Genomic DNA, 20,642 nt, shown 5'->3' with positions numbered 1-20,642 from the left:
CTAACCAATGGCGTAGCAGAGGTGGCTAAAGCAATATTACTTTATAGTAGAGAGACCTGGGTGGTCCACGAGCATGAATGCGGAGCACCGGTCGGTCCTCTTCGCTCCGGTTCAGCGAGAATGAAGAGCTCTTCTCCATCTCTCTCGCTCTCACTCTCTCTGATGAGTCAGCCCATTCTCCCGCTCCTCGGCCGTCCTGTTTGTTTGGGATTTGTGGTCTCGGCCAAAAAAAAAAAAAAAAAAAAAAAAAAAAAAAAAAAAATCAGCTACAGAAGTAATAGAAAAAAAAGCAGAGAGTTAGAAATAAAGAGAAAATGTTGTTCAATATTTGGACGTCTTCTGACTGTCTGCTTAAATATTGCCCCGTGGCTGTCGGGATGGAGTGAGAAACAAGGGTTTCAGTAAGACTGACAATGAGATCTCTGTGGCGACGAGGCAGACTGTTTATCTGTCTGTCTGCTGGTTTATCGGACTGTCAAATTATCCTTCTCTGCAAACATCTTCCCGCTCCGTGAACATAAATAACATATGCCGCGCGCGTCACGTGACTCTCTAACCGGAGGTTAACAGGGTTACTTAATGAGATGAGATGTTTTTGACCGTTTCTTTAAATATAGGAGACAGCATGCGATTCCTTTGCATTATTCATAAAGGCGGGAAAAAATGTGTTTTCTGCACATACAGACAAGATAATGTCAAAAATATGTACGTGTGAACCAAACGTGTGACATTTTTCTGATTTTACACAACTGCTGTAGGAAATTTATGAGACACGGTGACAGAGATATATTACAGCTGAACAGACTTATAACACCCGCACATCAAAGCTCCGAGTGGGGTTTGAACCGCTGCATTTCAAGCAGAGAAAAACCGCCGGCCTGCCAAGACCAACAGGCTGGGCTGCCTTTAAATGCAGTGACTCTCTTGAACATAAGGATACAAACCGATTCAGCTTTTAACGGTTCACTGAGGCTACTGTTTATAAACTAAATTACACAGGTTTGGACCCAGAATCACAGGACAAAGTTCAATTGCATGCAAGCGAATAACTTCCAAAGACATTTACATCAAATGACTCATACGCTCTTGAAGCATCACCAGAGAGTGTCAAATACGATTTCGGATCACCTGCGACATAAACCGGTGTTACAGCATCCTTGCAAAAAAATAAAGCATAGCCTTGTACATGCCACGTTATAAATATTTCACACAGGCATCTGAAGGAATCTGCGACATAACGCGCTCTGAAAGGCCTTTACGGTGATTAAAAGATTTGGCGAAACGCTTTAGCCAGAATAAATTATTTTTATACTCGCCGCAATGAAGTCGTAGTCAGCTCTGTGTGCGTTGGGTGGGGGCCAGGGCATAAAATTCCCTCCATTTAGCCACAGAAATGGTTGCTAAGGAGTTGGTGTATTGACCAAACAACTCATTCACTCCCTGCCATTCGGTTACGGACTGCGGGCTCGAATTGTCACAACCGTGTTATTCATTGCCCCTGACGCGCTCTGTACGAATATATAAGTTCAAAACTTGACAAGTGTAAACAGACACCCTTCGTGCGACCCGTTCCAGTTACTTGAAACGTAAAAAAGACTTTCCACTGGGCTCGTTTTTCTGCAGTTTCTCTCACTTTGGTTAGCGGAGCGTGACGCACGGACGATCCGCTGTGTAACTGCGCGCATGCGAGCTCGACTAACAGGTTCTCTACATTAATGACTTCATCTGCATACGGCTCTTTGATGTTCTGACTGCTCTTATTAGAATATGAAAGCCGTTTCAGATGAGAAACAGCTCTGTTTTGTGTCTGGATTCAGTTCTTTGCTGTGTGTGAATCCTTTGTGACTCGTACGGGGTGTTTACATGCCAAATGGCTTCATGGATGCATAATCAGGACGGTGTTGTATGGTAGTGCGTTCAAATGCACTTTAGTAATAATCTGTTAATGAGGGGCTAAAAACCAGGGTTTAATTCTACAGTTGTACCTTAATGAAATGAAGAGGGAAGCCCGTTTCGACATGTTCCACTGTAAATTTCCATTCAGGGCCTGTTCAGATGACACATTAGGCTCTCTAATGTTTGGCTGGGCAGTGTCATGCGAGCTCTGCCTCCTTTTTCAGACTATTTTTTCCCCACCTCATCCGAGGACACAAACAAAGAATTGCCTCAGACAGGAAATTTCCTTCATTTCGATTAGTAGAAAAAAAGGAGTTAGGTTTAAGAAGGAAAGAAGGGGAGGAAAAAGAGCTACAGTGAAATTCACAGCCACCCAGGATTTTGGAAGACTCGCAAGGACCGCACGAGGGACCAACATCCGACCACTTCACACAGGCGCTACGGGACGTGTGGACACACCTCTGTGTGGTGTAAATACACTCGTGCCTGATCCCTCATCTGGCTCCACTGCCAAAGACAAGAGTTTGAGTCATTCCTGTGCATGTGAGATCGGTCTTTTATCTAAAGATCTTTGATATTACTTTTATAAGCGTACACGTTGGTTTTTATTGATATATTATTTACGCTCTAAAAGTAAGAATATACGCAAGTTCTATATGATCTCTGATCATTTAAATTATTTGAAATTCCATTTCAGCTCATTCAGTTTCAAATGGAGAGAGATGGTATCTGTTGTTCATCACATAAAATTTTACCCTAAAAAACAAAAACAGAATTTACTCACCCATGTTGTTCCAAAACCATGTGCATAAAATGACACATAAAATTCTGTCATTAATTACCCAACCTTCATGTCGTTCCAAACTCGTAAGATCTTTGTTCATCTTTGGAACACAGTTTAGGATATTTTTTATGAAATCCGAGAGCTTTCGGATCTCTCTTGTGAATACACATCAAATACTGACAAGGAAGAGAATTGTTAATAAAAAGTCGTTATATTTGGGGTTTTTTTGGGCATATTTGGTTTTTTGGTTTTTTTGGGCATTTTTTCTGTATCCTCGTAGCAGTGTTAATTTTGACAGCAAATTTTGATTTAGTCTTAGTCATAGTCTTTTGATTAAAATGCCATTTAGTTTTAGTCATACTTTGGTCATCTGAATTGTTTTTAGTTTTAGTCTAGTTTTAGTTGACTAAATATCATAAGATTTTATTCTAATAAAACTATGAAAGATTATGAAAGTCAGCTAAAATCTAATGGGTTTAGTTATAGTGTAATGCATTTATTAAGCATTTATCTAAAATTACCAAACGCATTGTATAGGTTTGATATTAAAGGGGTCATCGGATGCCCATTTTCCACAAGTTGATATGATTCTTTAGGGTCTTAATGAAAAGTCTATAATATACTTTGGTTAAAAATTCTCATTTTAACCTTGCCAAAATCAGCTCTGCAAAAATCATCCCATTTAGGTCGAGGCTGCTTTAAATGCAAATGAGCTCTGCTCACCCCGCCCCTCTCTTCTCTCTGTGGAGTGACGAGCCTGTTTACTTTAGCCGCATTCAGTCTCTAAACTTGCTAATTAGCACATTATTAGGAAAGGCAATCGCAAAGATTCATTAAAAAAACCCTTATACTCAATTCTGTTGTAAGTGAAGCTGGATCACGAATGATTTGTGCGAACATAGACGGATATATGTAGATCGGGAGGCGCATTCCCTTCACAAACAAACGTAATCCACTGCATCTTCAGCAGCTCAGATGTCAGGAGTAAATGACGACCACTATGTTCATTATTACATCCAGCAACACAACACCTCAATCGCTCAATTCTTGTCATCCCTGCTCACATCCCTTACATCCCTGCTCCGGCATCAAAACATGGAGGTTGGACTGTTACAACTGATCTGAGGTAAGACGCTCATGTCGATCAACTATCATGGGAGTGACCTCTTTCGTTGTGATGCAACAATGAAAGGCATCTGAGAATGGCTCGATTTGAAAAAGGGAATATTATTTTTACAGATTAATTAAAAACCACTGCATGGATTTTTATCATTATAGGGTAGATTTGTACATACACTGCCAAGACACATTAATGTTCAATCAACATGAAAAAAAGTGAACTTAGCATCCAATGACCCCTTTAAGGTTTTATCATGACAGACACAGATTCAACTGCTGTGACATGCAACATGCCTTTACATTAAAATTAAATGAAATCACTTCTCATAAAGAAACAAGAACATGGTCTTCATTTCAATTAAATGCCAGTGGTTTTATAGGCTAATTATGCATTCTTTATAACAACTTGTTTACCACATTCTTCATTCTTTCAAGCAGACATATTTATTTATATAAATTAATTTAGATTAATTTGTAATAGGGCTACTAAAGTGATTCAGTCAAGAGCAATAAGTGATTTTCTGTCTTTCTACTGTTGCTTGATAACATCAATGCCACAGACAATAGCTACTAAATTAGGCTGTACTGATACATGTCTGATGTTCTCCTAACTGTTTACATTTACCTAAGATGTAACAGAGTGTGTGTTTCAAGGCTCGAAATGAACTTTTTTACTTGGTAGCACTGGTGCTCCCAAATTCAAAAAGTTGGGAGCACCAAATAAAATTTAGGAGCACCCAATGAATATTGAGGAGCACCACAACTGCCAATTGAGAGGAACGGCTACCAACATGCTGATGATTAATAGCTTCACCAGTCAAATGGGCTGATTTTGAAAGCCTTTTTTTTAAAACAATTATTCATTGCCTTAAGAAAGAGACAAAAAAAAAAAGAATTAAAATATGAGTACATGAACAAGATGTTTATTTTCTCTATTATAGGTCAAACTTTCTACAGCCATTTAAATTAGAGGCAACCACTGCATTTTTAAACTTAATCCACACAAAGACTCTGCATGCATGAGCTGTTTCTGGTTTAAATTAGATTATAATTTCTAAATTTTTCTGAAGCAAAAACAGAATGGTCTGACAGATTTTAGCTTTGTGAAATTATACTACATAAAACACCTGGGCCAAACCACACATGAAAGATAACTTACTCCAGTAATCAGGCGCTGTTTGACAGGCTTTTTATTTATTTATTTATTTATTTATTTGTATTATTTTTCTTTTTTGAGAGTGTGCACACTTCAAATGTAAGCGCATGTCAAAACAGCACGTGAATGAAATGTTTAAGCAGCAAGGTTTAAAGCACATTCAAATAATGTACTTGATTGCAAATAAGTGCAGTGTTTAGTGAGTGGAATTCTGCTGCTGAGTAAACATTTGGTGTGAATGTAAGTTGCGTGAGATAGAGGCGCCAGAACTGCAACTAATAGAATGTGCGCCGTAGCACGATAGGCTTACTTCATTTCTTTAATAATAGCAGATCGTAGGGATATTTTAATTGTCAAGAATCAAAAATGTTCATATCGCATACCCGAAGGTGTACTTGTGCGCTGTGTGAGATGCGCTGCTTCGGTATCTGTATCAAAAACTGGACCAAACTGAGTTTTTGCGTCATTAAATTTATCCATGCTCTTCTATTACTCCCGATACTAACATTTTTGAACAATTTACGAGACGTGCAGCAAATGTATGACGGCCTATGTCCTGCCGGATAGATCAATAGTCTATGATACAGTTCCAATGTACACATCTAACCTCCGAAACACGCAGCAGATTTGTTCTGAATGAGTCCCAAATCGTCCCTCCCTAACATTTTTGTCTCGTTTTTATTTGACGAAAATGTCAATAGATTTTAGTCACAGTTTTTGTTATTCAAAACGAGTTTTTGTTTCGTTGTCATCTCACATTTGTCAGTGAAAAAATGTCGTTGATAAAATTATTTGTCAACAAAATAAACACTGCTTCTTAGTTTAATAAAATTATGAATTAACCACTTATCACATGGACTATTTTAACAATGTCCTTACTACCTTTCTAGGCCTTGAACGTGTCAGTTGCATTGCTGTCTATGGAGGCTCAGTAAGATCTCGGATTTCATAAAAAATATATTAACTCGTATTCCGAAGATGAACGAAGGTCTTACAGGTTTGGAACGACATATGGGTAATTAATGACAGAATTTTCATTTCTGGGCACTATTCCTTTAAGAGGACTTAATAAAGTCGCCTTTCAAACTCATTTATTCTTTGACTGACTTGAAGTGATAGAATCACTCCTATAAGCGCACATATATATGTCCGGTGTGTATGTGTGTTTTAGGGGAAGCTGGAAATATGAGGAGCTGAAAGCTTGTGCACATAGGTATGTGTGTGTTTGTGTCAGTCTATCGTTCCTGTGTTTGGTTGCAGAGATGCAGACCTGCATCTATGTAAACGTGTACCGGTGTGTATGTGTGTGTACGTGTGTTGAAAAGCTACGCGTCTAGAGCGGAGCTCCAGCGCGCCTTTCACATGCCAAAGAAAACTGTGGTCGGAAGAGGCCGCTAATAGAGCATGATGCACGTCACCTGAAACTAAAATCATCTGCAACCGAGAAACCACAGCAGGCAGGCATCTCCCTGGCTCCGCTATTAAAGTCCTCCAGAGCCTCCTGGGACCAGCCCCTTTGCCCAGACCCAGACCCTCACTTCCCTGCTGGCCCACCGTGAGCCTACATTAGCCTCCGATGCTTCCGCTCGCGTGTCTGGCCTCCTCACGGTGGAGATGGACAACCGAGGTTACAGCTGGACGAGCTGTTAACAAGTCTATAATCATTCCTCAAGCCTCCATCTGATGGTCTTCATCAGAAACTGGCTTCGAAGAAGATTTTGAAGAATGCTAGAAAGTCCAAACATTGAGCCTCACTGACTTCTATTGAATGGACAACACATTCTACTGTACGATCTTCTTTTAATGATCTTCTTTTGTGTTTTGCAAAGTAAAGTCAGGTATGGAACAACATTACAGTGGGTAAACTGACTAGTGAATTCATTCTTACTTAATGAACAAATTAATGTTTATAATATCATCTGAAGTGGGAAAAAGGATTGGATACGAACAGTTTCTCTTTCCACTCATCTTAACACACAAACAGCTCTCACTGACAGTGTTTACCAGAGGTAATGATACAGAAAAATGTACTTCACATCCAGTTTATTCCACTATATACTGATTAAGCCAAATGTGATACTGATTTTAATAGGTTTTTGTTATTTCTTTTTAATTTAAACTTTTTTTTAATTAAATAACTATAATTAAGTGATTGACCTTCATGTTAATACACTGTTAAATAAAACCAAATGACTTGTAACTTGAAGTATATTTTTAAAGTATATTTAGTTTATGATCATATAAGTAATGTTAAATGGCTATAATGACCAATTTTTTTATTACAAAAAAAAAGAATAATTATAGACAAAACAAATCTTCTATTTTGCAGTGATATAAAAAATTATCAGTAACACTTTACAAAAAGTTTCTATTAGTTAACGCTGGAAAAAGCATTGATGAGCAGTACATTTGTTACAGTGTTTATTAATCTTTGTTAATGTGTAACATAATACATGCTTTGTATTTGAGTATTTTAGTATGCTAAGTATTTTTCAATGTTAACTAACAAATGGAACTATACTATAAAGTGTTTCCAAAGTACCTTACTATATTTAATACCACAATTTTCCAAAATATACTAATTCTGCTCTTCATCCCACACAGCTTCACCACTTTAGAAATTTCACTTCAAGCTACAGTTTCAGTGGCTTCCCCATATCCAGTGAGAAGGTCAATGAAGAGTGCTTGCCAAACACATTAACACTACATACGCTCTTAAACCTGTGAGTCTGAATCACCCAAAGTTTGCTCAAGTATAACTAAGCTTTGGCCGCTTGTAAAAGCCCGTTATGTTTGTGCCAAATGTCCTTTATGGAGCACTTAGAGTCCTCTCAAATAGCTTCATGTGTTCCCCCACTGTCTGCACCTTCTGGGCCATCTCAATGTCAGGGTCAATGCCTTCATAACCCACCTCAGATAATGTGCCACACAAACATACTGGCAAATCAGCCTTTATCAAACTGTAGTCTAGTGGTAACATTTACAATAGTGGTTCAACTTGTCAGTTCTATAACGACAACTCTCAGAAGATTTTAGCATGGTAATAGATATGACAATGCTAAAGTATTTGGTCTTGGAGGAATAGAACCGCTGTTGGTGTTGGTTATTCCTGTTGTTGCATATTACTGCTGCTGCTGCAAAGCAAGTACAGGAACTTTCTATTGCCAATACATACGCAGATGCTGTAGTGGGAGTATTCAAAGGGGTCATCAGATCCCCTTTTCCACAAGTTGATATGATTCGTTAGGGTCTTAATGAGAAGTACATAACATACTCTGGTTAAAATTTCTCAGTGGTACTGTAAAAAAAAAAAAAAACACCCTTTTTACCTTGTCAAAATCAGCCCTTTTCACAACGAGCCATTTTGGCCCAAACTTAACTTCCGGTAGACTTAGAATCAATTTGCTTGTTAAGTCTGACGTCAAACGTCACCTCTTCCGTGACTTCCGGGTCCAAACGCTCTATCATGACATGAGAAAACAATAAACGGTACTAATTATACACTGACAAAGTGATCTAATACTACCAAAAAATTATAATCCTGCCCTTTAACTCCATACTCAAATTCCAGATAACCAGACAAAGAAAATATAAATAAATTAATTTGAAAATTATTTGTGTTTGGGACGCTGTGAGCACGGAGACTGTAGTGTACACCGTCAATTTGAAAACGTTTAGCTTAAATGATTAATATGAATAAACAGAGCTCATAAATGACTGGTGAGATTGTATTCTCAAGTGAAATGAGTTGGGGTTTGGACCCAAAAACAGCATCCGTTGGTGAGTTCGTTGGACGAATTACATCACCACTTATTTACTCACCCCCTTGTCATCCAAAGACGTTCCAAAGATGTTCATGTCTTTCTGTCTTCAGTCATAAAGAAATTATGGTTTTTAATGAACGTATTTCAGGATTTTTCTCCATCTAATGGACTTCAATTGTGCCCCTGATCTGAACTTCCAAAATGCAGTTTAAATGCAGCTTCACTTTTTTTTGAAAAATTAAAATTTGTATACTTTTTAAGCACAAAAGTTTGTGTAGCACTAGCTCTGGGATGCGCGTCCACGACGCTACGTACTACAGAATCACGTCGAAAGGTCACACTTACCACATGACTTGCTGATTCTTTCCAACAGCGGAATAGATATGGTCCATTCTTGACAGCATTGAGATTCCTGCTCCGTTGGCAATGGTTGCCATTTTCCACACGTGCACCATCGTCTGTGTACTCTGGCTCAAAAAGGCAGAGAATGGCAAAAAACTCCATCTCATTTTCTCCTACTACTTCAGAATTGTCCGACATCATTGTACCTTTTTGTTTGTAAACAGCGTTTGACTTACTTGCACTTTATTAATCTTTGCACATTCGCTTTGTAAACACTGGGTCTGTAGTTCCGCCTACGTCGCAAATGACCTTTTGACATGACTCTGTAGTATGTAGTATGCATGCCACAGCTAGTGTTACACGAGCTTTTAAACTTAAAAAGTATAAAATTTAATTGTTATGAAAAAATTACCGATCATTTCGGTAGATAAGACCCTTCTTCCTCGGCTGGGATCGTTTAAAGCCCTTTGAAGCTGCATTTAAACTACATTTTGGAAATTCAAAATCAGGGATACCATTGAAGTCCATTATATGGAGAAAAATTTTAAATGCTTTCCTTAAAAAACTATTTCTTTATGACTGAAGACAGAAATGCATGAACATCTTGGATGACAAGGGGGTGAGAAAATTATTTGTAAATTGTTGTTCTGGAAGTGGACTTAACAACGGAATCCCTTTAGAGTAGATTATTTCTGATAACAAGCAAAATATATAACAAGTTACGTTAGCTAGCAAGTTAAACCTATGTCCAGCCTAGCTGTCAAGCCTCTCTTTGCACAGCGGTGATCCATGCTCATCGTCTCGCCCTTGTCTTTCTCACAGATTTACACTGTAATGTTATGTGTGCTGGCACTTCCCCCAGAAAATACATCCGGTTCGCATTTACATCTCTGTTCTGTATTTGCTGCGTGAATCAGACGGGCTGACTGAAAATGCAAATTCATTCTCTGCCAGCAGGAGGAGCTTTTAGAGCAGCTTCCCCGGTAACTAGCCAGACCAATTAGCAAACACAGACTTCGGGCCAGGCAAAGACTACAGAATACCCAAGACTTGTCACTCGTTTAGTTCTAAATGAGGAATGATGCAACGCTCATTATTGCCGCGAAGCCCCGCCTTCTTAATGAAAGAGCCAATCGTTGACTAGTAAAGTCAGCTCCTCACTGCAGCTGCCGATAGAAGTCCCGGTTGCTATAGAAACAGTCAGCGTTCTGAGACGTGCACTTAGTACTGCGCATGCACACTGGCTGATCTATATCATTAAACTTGGAACACTGGTCAACCAATCAGATTTGAGGACTAAAATGAACTGTTCTAGAACTGTGTACATTTAAAACAGTAGGTAAAAAAACTTATATACCACCTCCAGGAAATTTACACTGAAGACCTCCAATCTAAAACATCATTTATTAAAATGTTTTGCGTTCCTTTGCCAGTGTTGTGATGTCTGCAACAAAATCCAGAGTTCTTCCATTCTTCTCTCTCTCTTTCTCTCTCTCTCTCTCACACACACACACATCACTTCTGTCTGGTGACAGCTTGTGGGTGGGAGAGGAGACGACTAGTGTCAATAGTGTCTATTAAAAAGGACCACACAGGCCAACGGCCGGCCATGATGGATGATTATCTCAAAGTGTGACAGGTGCTGGGATGGTGGGGGAGCGCAACCTCTCTCTGTCAGCTCCTGTGTGTGTGTGTGTGTGTGTGAGAGAGAGAGAGAGAGAGAGAGAGAGAGAGAGAGAAAGAGCATGTGAGAGTTTGTCCCTTCTTCTGTCAGCAAACCACTTTTTGTGAGTGTATGAGGCTTTATCCCTCTCTCTTCCACTGTCTGCTAGCTTCTTTCGCATTTATATGTGTGTGTGAGATTGTCTGTGACCCCCCCCCCCTCCCCTCCATCCACACCAAGATTTCTCGCAAGCTCCCTCTTTTCTATCACCTGCTTTCTTCCTTTAAGGTTTCGGTCATCCTGTTTCTCTTAGTCGAGATCCCCCCGGCCTCCTCCCTGTTGTCCTGCTATCTCTCTGTGCTGCGCTCTCTGTATTGACACTTGGGAGATAACTCTACATGGCTAATGAGGCTGTGTAAGGGTCTTTCTGCCTGCACTCTGTCTCCTAACTGTCCAATCTCCCTGTCACCGTGGGTGAGAGTGGCCTATCTGAACCATTACAAGCCATCCTGGATATCTATCTACTCCTGAGTCACCACACACACACACACACACACACAGAGAGAGTCATATAGATGAAAATGCACACATGCACTCCATACACAAATGCACATAGAGTGTTTTTCTCTGTCTAAGGATTTTCTTTACACTTTTTTAAAAGGAAGTCAGACACCTTTAATGTTTTTTTTTTATTTTATTTTTTTTTTTTTTTACTTATGTGGTGCATGTAAGGTTTCAAGTACAACTTAAATCATTAAGACTGACACATACTGAACTAGACTGCACACAACTTAGCCACTGCATAATAATTATTAAGTTATTCAAGCCCAGCATGGCTATACTACCGAAACAGTGTGGCGATGTCTGTCAGTGCTGTCTGTCGGTTATTTAATTGACTGATATCATGCTCCATTGATGTCATTATTTTCTCTGTCCATCTAAAATATTATTCATTTTAATTAAGTATTAAAAAACAAATATCACGTCAATGAATCAGTTTGATTCATTAAATATTTAAATGAATCCTGATTGTTATTCAGGTTGTGAGGGAATAGAGATATTTAATCAAATTACTTTGGAAAATAATGCATAATTGGAGCAAAATATCTCATTAATTTGAATAAGTAGTTGTTCTAATTGTCCATATTGCACATACTGTGCACACAGTCAATATAATAAAAAAGAATCATCTACACCCAAAATAAAATTGAATTAAATAAAGAAAATACATTAAAAAAATAAAACAATTTAAGACTTTTTTCATAGCTAGGGACCTTTTTTCTCATTTTATTTCTCTTTTGTTTATTTTATTTTATTTTTTAAAATGTTATTTTATTTAATTATTTTGTGTGTACATTTTATTGTGTTTTATTTTTAGTTATTTTAAATAAAGTTAAACTAAATGAAAATGACAACACTGCCTTAGCAACTAGCTGAAATAAAATGTTTTATTTATGTATTTATTTTAGTTTATATTATGTAACAAAACTGTTTATAATATTTAATAATTATAACAACAACAACGTTTCACTTTGGACTGGACTGAGACCTTGTTCACACGGTTTACTTTCTTTTTCTGTATTTAGTTATTTTATGTGGACATTTGTTGTGTTTTATTTTTAGTTAATTTAAATCAAGTTAAACTAAATGAAAAGGTGAAATAAAATAAGTTTTACTTATTTATTTATACTTTATTTCAGTTTACATTAAGAAACAAAAAACTGTTTACATTATTTAATAATAATAATAATAATAATAATAATAATAATAAAAATTCATTCTGGACTGCACTGAGGCCTTGTTCAGTCTGTTTACTTTTTTCTTTTCTTTTTTCTGTATATTAGGGACCTTATTTATTTTATTTATTTATTTGTATGTGTACATTTGTTGTGGTTTATTTTTTAGCTGAAATAAAATAAGTTGTTTTATTTTTTTTATTTACTGTTATTTTATTTCAGTTTATACTAAGTAACAAAACCGTTTATATTATTTATTATAATTATTATTATTATTTACTTTTTTCTTTTTCTTTATACTAGGGATCTTTATTTATTTTTGTGCATACATTTGTTGTGTTGTATTTTTAGTTTTTTTTTTTTTTTTTAATGAAATTAAACTAAAAGAAAATGAAAATAACTAGCTGAAATAAAATAAGATTTCATTATATATTTGTACTTTATTTCCATTTATATTATGTAATAAAACTGTTTATATTATTTAAGAAGAAGAAGAAGAAGAAGAAAAAAATAATAATATTAATAAAAATTCAGTTTGGACTGGGCTGAGACCTTGTTCAGTCTGTTTATTTTCTTTTTTTCTTTTGTTTGTTTGTTTCATTCATTTTTGTACTTTTTTGTTTGTTTTCAGTTCATTTTTGTACTTTTTTTTTTTTTCAGTTCATTTTTGTCCTTTTTTGTTTGTTTTTTTACTGAATTGGTATTCACCCTGCCAGCTTGATGCCACAATGAGGACTTCTGAAATCAGTTGCCTGATTTCACGTCTAAAATTAAAACATGCTGAACAAACCACTCTAACTGCTGCGCAAGCACATCCATGTAGCGTAAACCTCAATACTGTCACAAGCACTGTACAGTTCCCGAAACACCTTTAATCTGGTGTTGTGCAACCAAACTGTTATGGTCAGGCCAAAGACCACATAACCTCACTTCTCACACTGAACTTCCTCATGGCCCTTTTAAAACGTGATTGATAGTCAGTAGTCACCTGTTACCCATTCTCTGCTCTTATTGGTTAACCACGCTAAAAAGCAAATGGCAATACTGTATTTTTAGTTCTCTGTTACGGTAGGTTCATTCCAGGCCGAGTGGCCATCTGAACTCAGATGGCTTGTTTAAGTGTTTTCATAGTTTGTGGAGTCATTTGTATATAGGATTTTACTAACAGGTCTGTCAGCATGGCCTTCTGCCGCCCACAGCCGCGTTCATAATCCTCTAATAGAGCCAGCTGTCAAAGATGTGATCGCACTGGGGTGGTCTATAAGGAAAAGCAGTCATATCCACGCTGCATACCTTTCTTTCAGCTAGCAATGCAAGTGTGACAATAACTGTCACAAAAAAGATGAGTACTGAAGTCCTTGCGGTCTTTTGTTTTACATCTTTAATTGTGTGCAAGACGCTGCATGTACGACATTCCCAATCAGGATATAAAGCCTGACATTTTATTCTGTTTTTCCTCCTTACTGTACTTTGGCAGATTTAATATGACTGTAAGACTGGCATTATGTTTCTTTCCTCAGCGTTGGCAGAGTTATTATGTGCCGCTAAGATTGAATGAGGACAGCATGAAGAAATGCAGAGAAAGCACTCTGGAGTGAACGCTGAGCGAACGAGGGAGGAATGAGGGGTTCGGTCACGTAACCGTACCTATGGAATGTCGCTTGGGAAATTCTTAGAAAAAGTCCTTCAGTGAAGCATAAGACTGGCCTATTTTGAAGTATGTCCAATTAGCATGAAGAAAGACCAAAATAAAGCAAAGATATAGTATAATTATTAAAAATAAATGCTGAAAATTTGCTCCTAAGGAAAAGAAAATCTAATCCCCGGACAATATAATCCTTCAGATTCCTTCATTAAATACTGCTTTGGCATATGCTAATATGCCTTAGTCATAGCAATATGAAAAAATAAATCAATAAAGAAAGAAAATCAAACAAAATAGATGCAAAATTGAAGTGGAAGGTTATTGCCAGTTAAATGGTTCCACTTATTAATAAAAATATTTATTTTATTTAAAATTAAATAAAATTAAATAAAATCAAATAAATGCCAAATTGAAGCAGTAGGTTACTGCCAGTTAAAACGATCCACTTATTAATAAATAAAATATATAAAATATAATCATTCAGATTCCTTAATTAAAGACTGCTTTGGCATATGCTAATATGCCTTAGTCATAGCAATATAAAAAGATAAACCAATTAAACTAACTAACTAAATAAATAAAATATATGTCAAATTTAGAGTGCACAGTTATTGCCAGTTAAGTGATTCCACTTAAATTAAATAAAATAAAAGCCAAAATGAAGTCGAGGGTTACTGCCAGTTAAATGGTTCCACTTATTAATAAAATAAAATAAAATAAAATAAAAAAAAAAAAAATAAAAAAAAAAAAAAAAAAAATAAAATAAAAATAAAATAAAATAAAATAAAATAAAACAAAACATATGCCAAACTGAAGTGTAGGGTTACTGCCAGTTAAATGGTTCCACTTATTAATAAAACAAAACAAAACAAAACAAAACAAAACATATGCCAAATTGAAGTGTAGGGTTACTGCCAGTTAAATGGTTCCACTTACTAATAAAATAAAATAAAATAAAATAAAATAAAAGCCACATTGAAGTATACAGTTACTGCCAGTTAAATGGTTCCACTTATTAATAAATAAAATATAATCCTTCAGATTCTTTCATTAAAGACTGCTTTAGCATATGCTAATATGCCTTAGTCATAGCAACTAAAAAAATAAATAAACCAATAAATGAAGAAAAACAAATAAAATACATGCCAAATTAAAGCGGAAGGTTATCGCTAGTTAATTGGTACCACTTTAAAATAAAATAATATAAAATTAAATTAAATTAAATCCAAATTAATGTGGAAAAAAATAATATTAAGTTAATAAATGGAAATTTTCTCACTGGAAAACCAGTCCAAATATTGGCATATTTATATGTCAAGAAGACTTTCCAATGAAAGAAATTTCAAACTAGGTTTCTCAACCCCAGACTTAATAAACTCATTCTCTATATAAAGCATCCTGAAATCAATTGTTGTGTGAATTTGAAGGAGAATGCATTGTCCTAGACTGTTTAAGTGCCTCAGTAGCAATTGAACTCTCTGATAATGCCCTAATTTTAAAAACTTTAACTATGCCATAGACGTAAAGTTGCCTAAGTAAGACCATCCTCTATTCCTGAAATGATGATTCACTGATAAAATGATTTCTTTTGCCTACATTTTGATTTTCTGTTTGGGTTGCGAATACTCAAAAGAAGAGAAGAGACTCCAAATGTGCGTCTTTTCCTCACCACCCTGCTTTGTTACAGATTCTGCATAGCCCATCATTTTAATCTGTCATTAAAGCTAAACCATGAAGACAGAATATAAAATGACTAGTCTGCCCCTCCCCCATGGGCAGATGGTATCTCCCTGACCATATCATCTCTCCCAAAGGAAACTCATATCCAGGCACTATGAAATGACTCCAAAAGCATAACAAATGAAGGAAGATAAAGCCTTGGAAAAATTGAGAATAAATTACTGTAAAGGGGAAACTGCTTCACACCCTGTCCTCCACTGAGAACACCGGCCAGAGCGAAAATCAACTTAAATTGATAAAACCTTTTTCCTCATTATTTTAAGAGAACAAATTTGAGCCAAGGAAATTGATTAATTATATGGCCTCTTTTCAACTTCAAAGAGCACAAAAACCATAATAGTTTAAAAAAAAAAAAAAGAAAGTAAAAGAAGACAAAATACAACCTCACAATACCAAAATCTGGTTAAAGAACAAATTAGCTAAGCAAAATGGTATTATTAAATATTTCTTGCATGATGCACAACAGAGCGCCAATAGGTTTTTACAACATACTTAAGAACGATTTCGTATGTAACGCCATTGAAATTTTTCAAACCCATTCAGGAGTTCTTCAATCTTAAGCCCTAAAGCAAACAAAGAGCAGACAGCCCTTATTTTAGAGCGACCCTTTCCCAGTATATGTAATGCATGGCGAAAATCCATTATGTCAAAACTCATTTCCTGCCTAGCAAAAACAAATAGTCCTTTCTAAAGATGGAGGAGAAAACGGCAAATTTCTTTCTTTCCTTATTTTAGCCAAAAAGACACAGACTCAGCTTCCTAGCAAGACCACCTGGGAGAAGAGTGTAATATTGAGAGAGAGGGTGGGTTTGGAAAAAGAAGAAGATTATATTATTGATTATATGAAAAGTTTGATTTTTCCCCAGCAGGTACACATTTCTATACAGTGAGTGTGTGTCTTTTATTAATGTTGAACGGAGAACCTAAGAGGTAATTATCTACTTACAGTATAAAAGGAAGGTACTCACACACAATTATCTGCGTATATTCAATATCTACGGCTCTTAATTTATCCCTAACATAATGAGCGCAGACATCACTGGCGTTAAGTTCGTATGTTCCAGGAACATAACAAAAGAACTTAGCACTGCGGTCACGACAAGGGCACCGTTCTTGTTTACGCCGTACATAAATCTTACCATCCCCAAATAAACTTTTTGATAGTTCACCAAATAGAACTAATGACCTTGAAAGAGGAGCAAATTAGCAAACATACAGAGCCATCTGTGTGCCCTGCAGGCAGTCAAATTATTTCATCTTTGCCAAGGTACCCTAATGAATCTCCTGCATTTTACATGTAAATCTCTGTCTAATCTCGCTCCTCGCTTCTGCCAAACGTCTGAAGCAAATAAATATATAAAACCCAATTACGATTTAATTAATAGAAATCTCGTGTTCTATGGAATTTGTACCTTGGCTGGGCAACTCTAAGCTCTGATGCAGACTCACATCTGAGCTTTATCAGCTCCTGCTGTTTAAACAAGCCCTCAGGGTCTGACTGAAGCTTCAGCATGCAACCTCAATCCTTACTGTAGCTTTTTTTTGTTTTTTTTTTTTTAAATCTAGTGAGCTACCTTACTGCCCACTGCTTTCTAAGACAGTTTCGGAACAATCGACATACGCTGCATTCAAGTCAAGACGTGTTTGAAACTCTGAGGGAAACTCTGGATTTTTCTTCTAGAGTTTCTGAGTTGGGCCGTGGCAAAGAGAAAACACTGGATGCAATGGAAGCTATAATGGTCTGTAGCTGACAGCAAAAAAACTGTTGAAATTATTATTTTAATTTACATTAAAACTAGTTTAAGTTGCACATACAAAATGGCACGGTATTGAACAATTATGACAGAATATATCACAATTATAATTTACAGCACCTTCAGAAATTTTGTTTATTTTTTTAAACAAATAAAATAAATCTTGTGCCAAACAAAGTGATTTTAACATGCCAAATTCATAAATACAGATTTCCCAGCAAGAATTCAATGCATCAATGGCTAATTAATGTAAATAATTATTTAAAAATGATAAAATAATTATTTCTGACTGATCATTTTACTAAAAATAAAATAAAATAAAATGCCATAAATATGTCTGAAAGACATAAACAGTAGGATTACCTGGGCTAATCAATGTAAATAATTATTTAAAAATGCTAAAATAATTATTTCTGACTGACCATTTAACCAAAAAATAAAATAAAATAATAAAATAAAATAAAATAAAATAAAATAAAATAAAATAAAATAAATGGCCATCAATATGTCTGAAAGATGTATACAGTAGTAGGATTACCTGGGCTAATTCTTGTAAATAATGATTTAAAAATTCTAAAATAATTATTTATGACTGACCATTTTACCAAAAAATAAAATAAAATAATAAATAAGACCACCCATATGTCTGAAAGACATAATCAATGTAAACAATTATTTATGACCAACTATTTTACAAAAAATAAAATAAAATAAACAACTATCGATATGTCTGAAAGACGTATACAGTAGGATTACTAGGGCTAATCAATGTAAACAATTATTTAAAAATTAACAATTATTTCTGACCAACCATTTGACAAAAAAGCAAAGAATAAAATAAAATAAAAGAATACAATAAATTACCATCAATATGTCTGAAAGACATATACAGTAGGTTTACTACTGCTAATCAATGTAAACAATTATTTAAGGATTATAAAACAATTATTTCTGACCATCTATTTTACAAAAAAATAAATCAATTAAATAAATAAAATTAAATAAAAAATGTAATTTTAAAATAAAAGACCATCAATATGTCTAAAAGACGTAAACAATAGGTTTACTACTGCTAATCAATGTAAACCATTATTTATAAAATATAAAACAATTATTTCTAACTGACCGTTTTTCAATAAATTAATAAATGAACAAATTAAATTACATTTTAAAAATTAAATTAAATTAAATTACATTTAAAATAAATTACCATCCATGTGTCTGAAAGATGTATACAATAGGTTTAGTACTGCAAATATTTAAAAGTTATAAAACAATTATTTCTGACCTAACATTTTACAACAAAAAATAAATAAAAATAATAATGAAATTTTATTTTAAAATAATCTTATAGTTTTGATCAAAATCACATCCGGTCTGGCAGTCGCATATAGTCTTGCTGCAAAACTTCAAATATTTCAATGCACTTAAAAGCCCAAATCATATCTGAAAAATCTGGACAGTGAAAAAAGTGGCTTTGGAATGAGGAATAATTTAACTGACTACCTGTTGGAACAACCTTCATGTTGGGAGCACCTATGATGCCTTTAAATGCTGTCTACACTAGGTTTTGGAACAGAAATTGTCTCATTGAGAAATACTTCTCATCATGAGTGAACGTGTCATGGCTGTGTCATTTCTCTTGGTCACAAAATGGAGTCTGATTGTGTATATGTATGTGTGTGTGTGTGCGCACACTTGAGGGTGGGTGGTGGAAGAAAGACAGAGAGAGAGAGAGAAGGAAAGAGAGAGAGGCTGTCACCCTGCCAGTCTGGGGAAAGGGGACAGACATGCATCATTAGGTTCACAATGACAAGGTGTTATTACAGTATTTTTCATGTCCTCACACTGACAGTGGAAACCTACACACAAGAAGACTCAAACCCAACTCACTCAGCATTACTTTCAAACAAATCCACTCAGACCTCAACACTGATTCTGACTGAGAGTGAAACAATACCATGACTGTCATGAGAAAAAGCACACTTGAAACTAAACAAAAACACAACCAACAGCGTAGCTCTCTTTCCTTTTAGCGTCCTTTTGAAGTCCTCTGCCTCCAAATTGAACCCATAATGTCTATGCATTATTTCTATGAAAATGCTGTCAGATGTTTCTACCGGCCTATATTTTATGTACAGTTGGGGTACGAACCTGTAAGACCACTAGAAGAAAATGCTTTTAGGAGAGAGACTAAACGTGTGTGAATTACCTGAGTCTGTGCGTCTCTCACAATGCCGGGCAGCAGCGTTTCTACTAATAGCGAAAGTCCCAGTTCATCTTCTTCAAAAACAGCGCTTTTAATTTGCTAAACTATTTTATCATCAGGGCAGCGCTAACAACGCGTTTATGTGTGAGTTTAACTATGGAAAGACATCAATACACACAATTTTTCAAGTTTCAAGTTTAAGTTCAGCAACATAAATCTACTCTCCTGTCTGATTAGTTTGTCAAACAAAATGGCAGATTCTGCGTTATGATTGGTCAGATCCCCTGTCAATCACACCATAGAACATTCATCAGCCAGTCACATTCAAGCAAGAAGCACATAAACGTTCAAAAGTTTGGGGCCAGTAAGATTATTTTGAAAGAAATGAATACTTTTATTCAGCAAGGATGCATGAAATCGATCAAGTGACAATAAAGGCTCTACACTGTTACAAAAATGTATTTCAAATGAATGCTGTTCTTACGAACTTTTTAAACTCACCAACCACTATTTCTTAAACAGCAAATCAGCATATTAAATGATTTCTTAAAAATCATGTGACACTGAAGACTGGGGTAATGGCTGCTTAAAATTCAGCTTTACTATCATTTTATATTTTAAAATATATTCAAACAGAAAAAGAATTCTTCTTTTGCAATTTTCTGTTTTTACTGTATTTTTGATCAAATAAATGTAGCCTTAAGAGACTTCTTTCAAAAACCTAATCACAATGCTCAACCTTCCCCTGGCCACAGGGACTTGGGGCAAAAATGTCCCTGCACGAATAAATTATATCTAGTATGTTGCTAACGAAGTAAAAATGAATGGAAAATC

The 20,642-nt window shown here is 35.6% G+C and overlaps 1 protein-coding gene across 1 annotated transcript in view; it reads right to left on the bottom strand.

Annotated features, from left to right (window-relative positions):
- mef2cb (myocyte enhancer factor 2cb) overlaps positions 1 to 19,947 on the bottom strand; it is a 155,263-nt gene extending 135,316 nt beyond the window's left edge. The window contains exon 1 of the mRNA XM_051108842.1: positions 19,812 to 19,947. The gene's annotated coding sequence lies outside the window, so the exon portion shown is untranslated. The remainder of the gene's footprint in view (positions 1 to 19,811) is intronic.
- Positions 19,948 to 20,642: the final 695 nt, after the last annotated feature.

Source organism: Labeo rohita, chromosome 5 (genome assembly GCF_022985175.1).
Source record: "Labeo rohita strain BAU-BD-2019 chromosome 5, IGBB_LRoh.1.0, whole genome shotgun sequence".
Lineage (NCBI taxonomy): Eukaryota > Metazoa > Chordata > Actinopteri > Cypriniformes > Cyprinidae > Labeo > Labeo rohita.
This window is presented reverse-complemented; position numbering and strand designations above follow the sequence as displayed.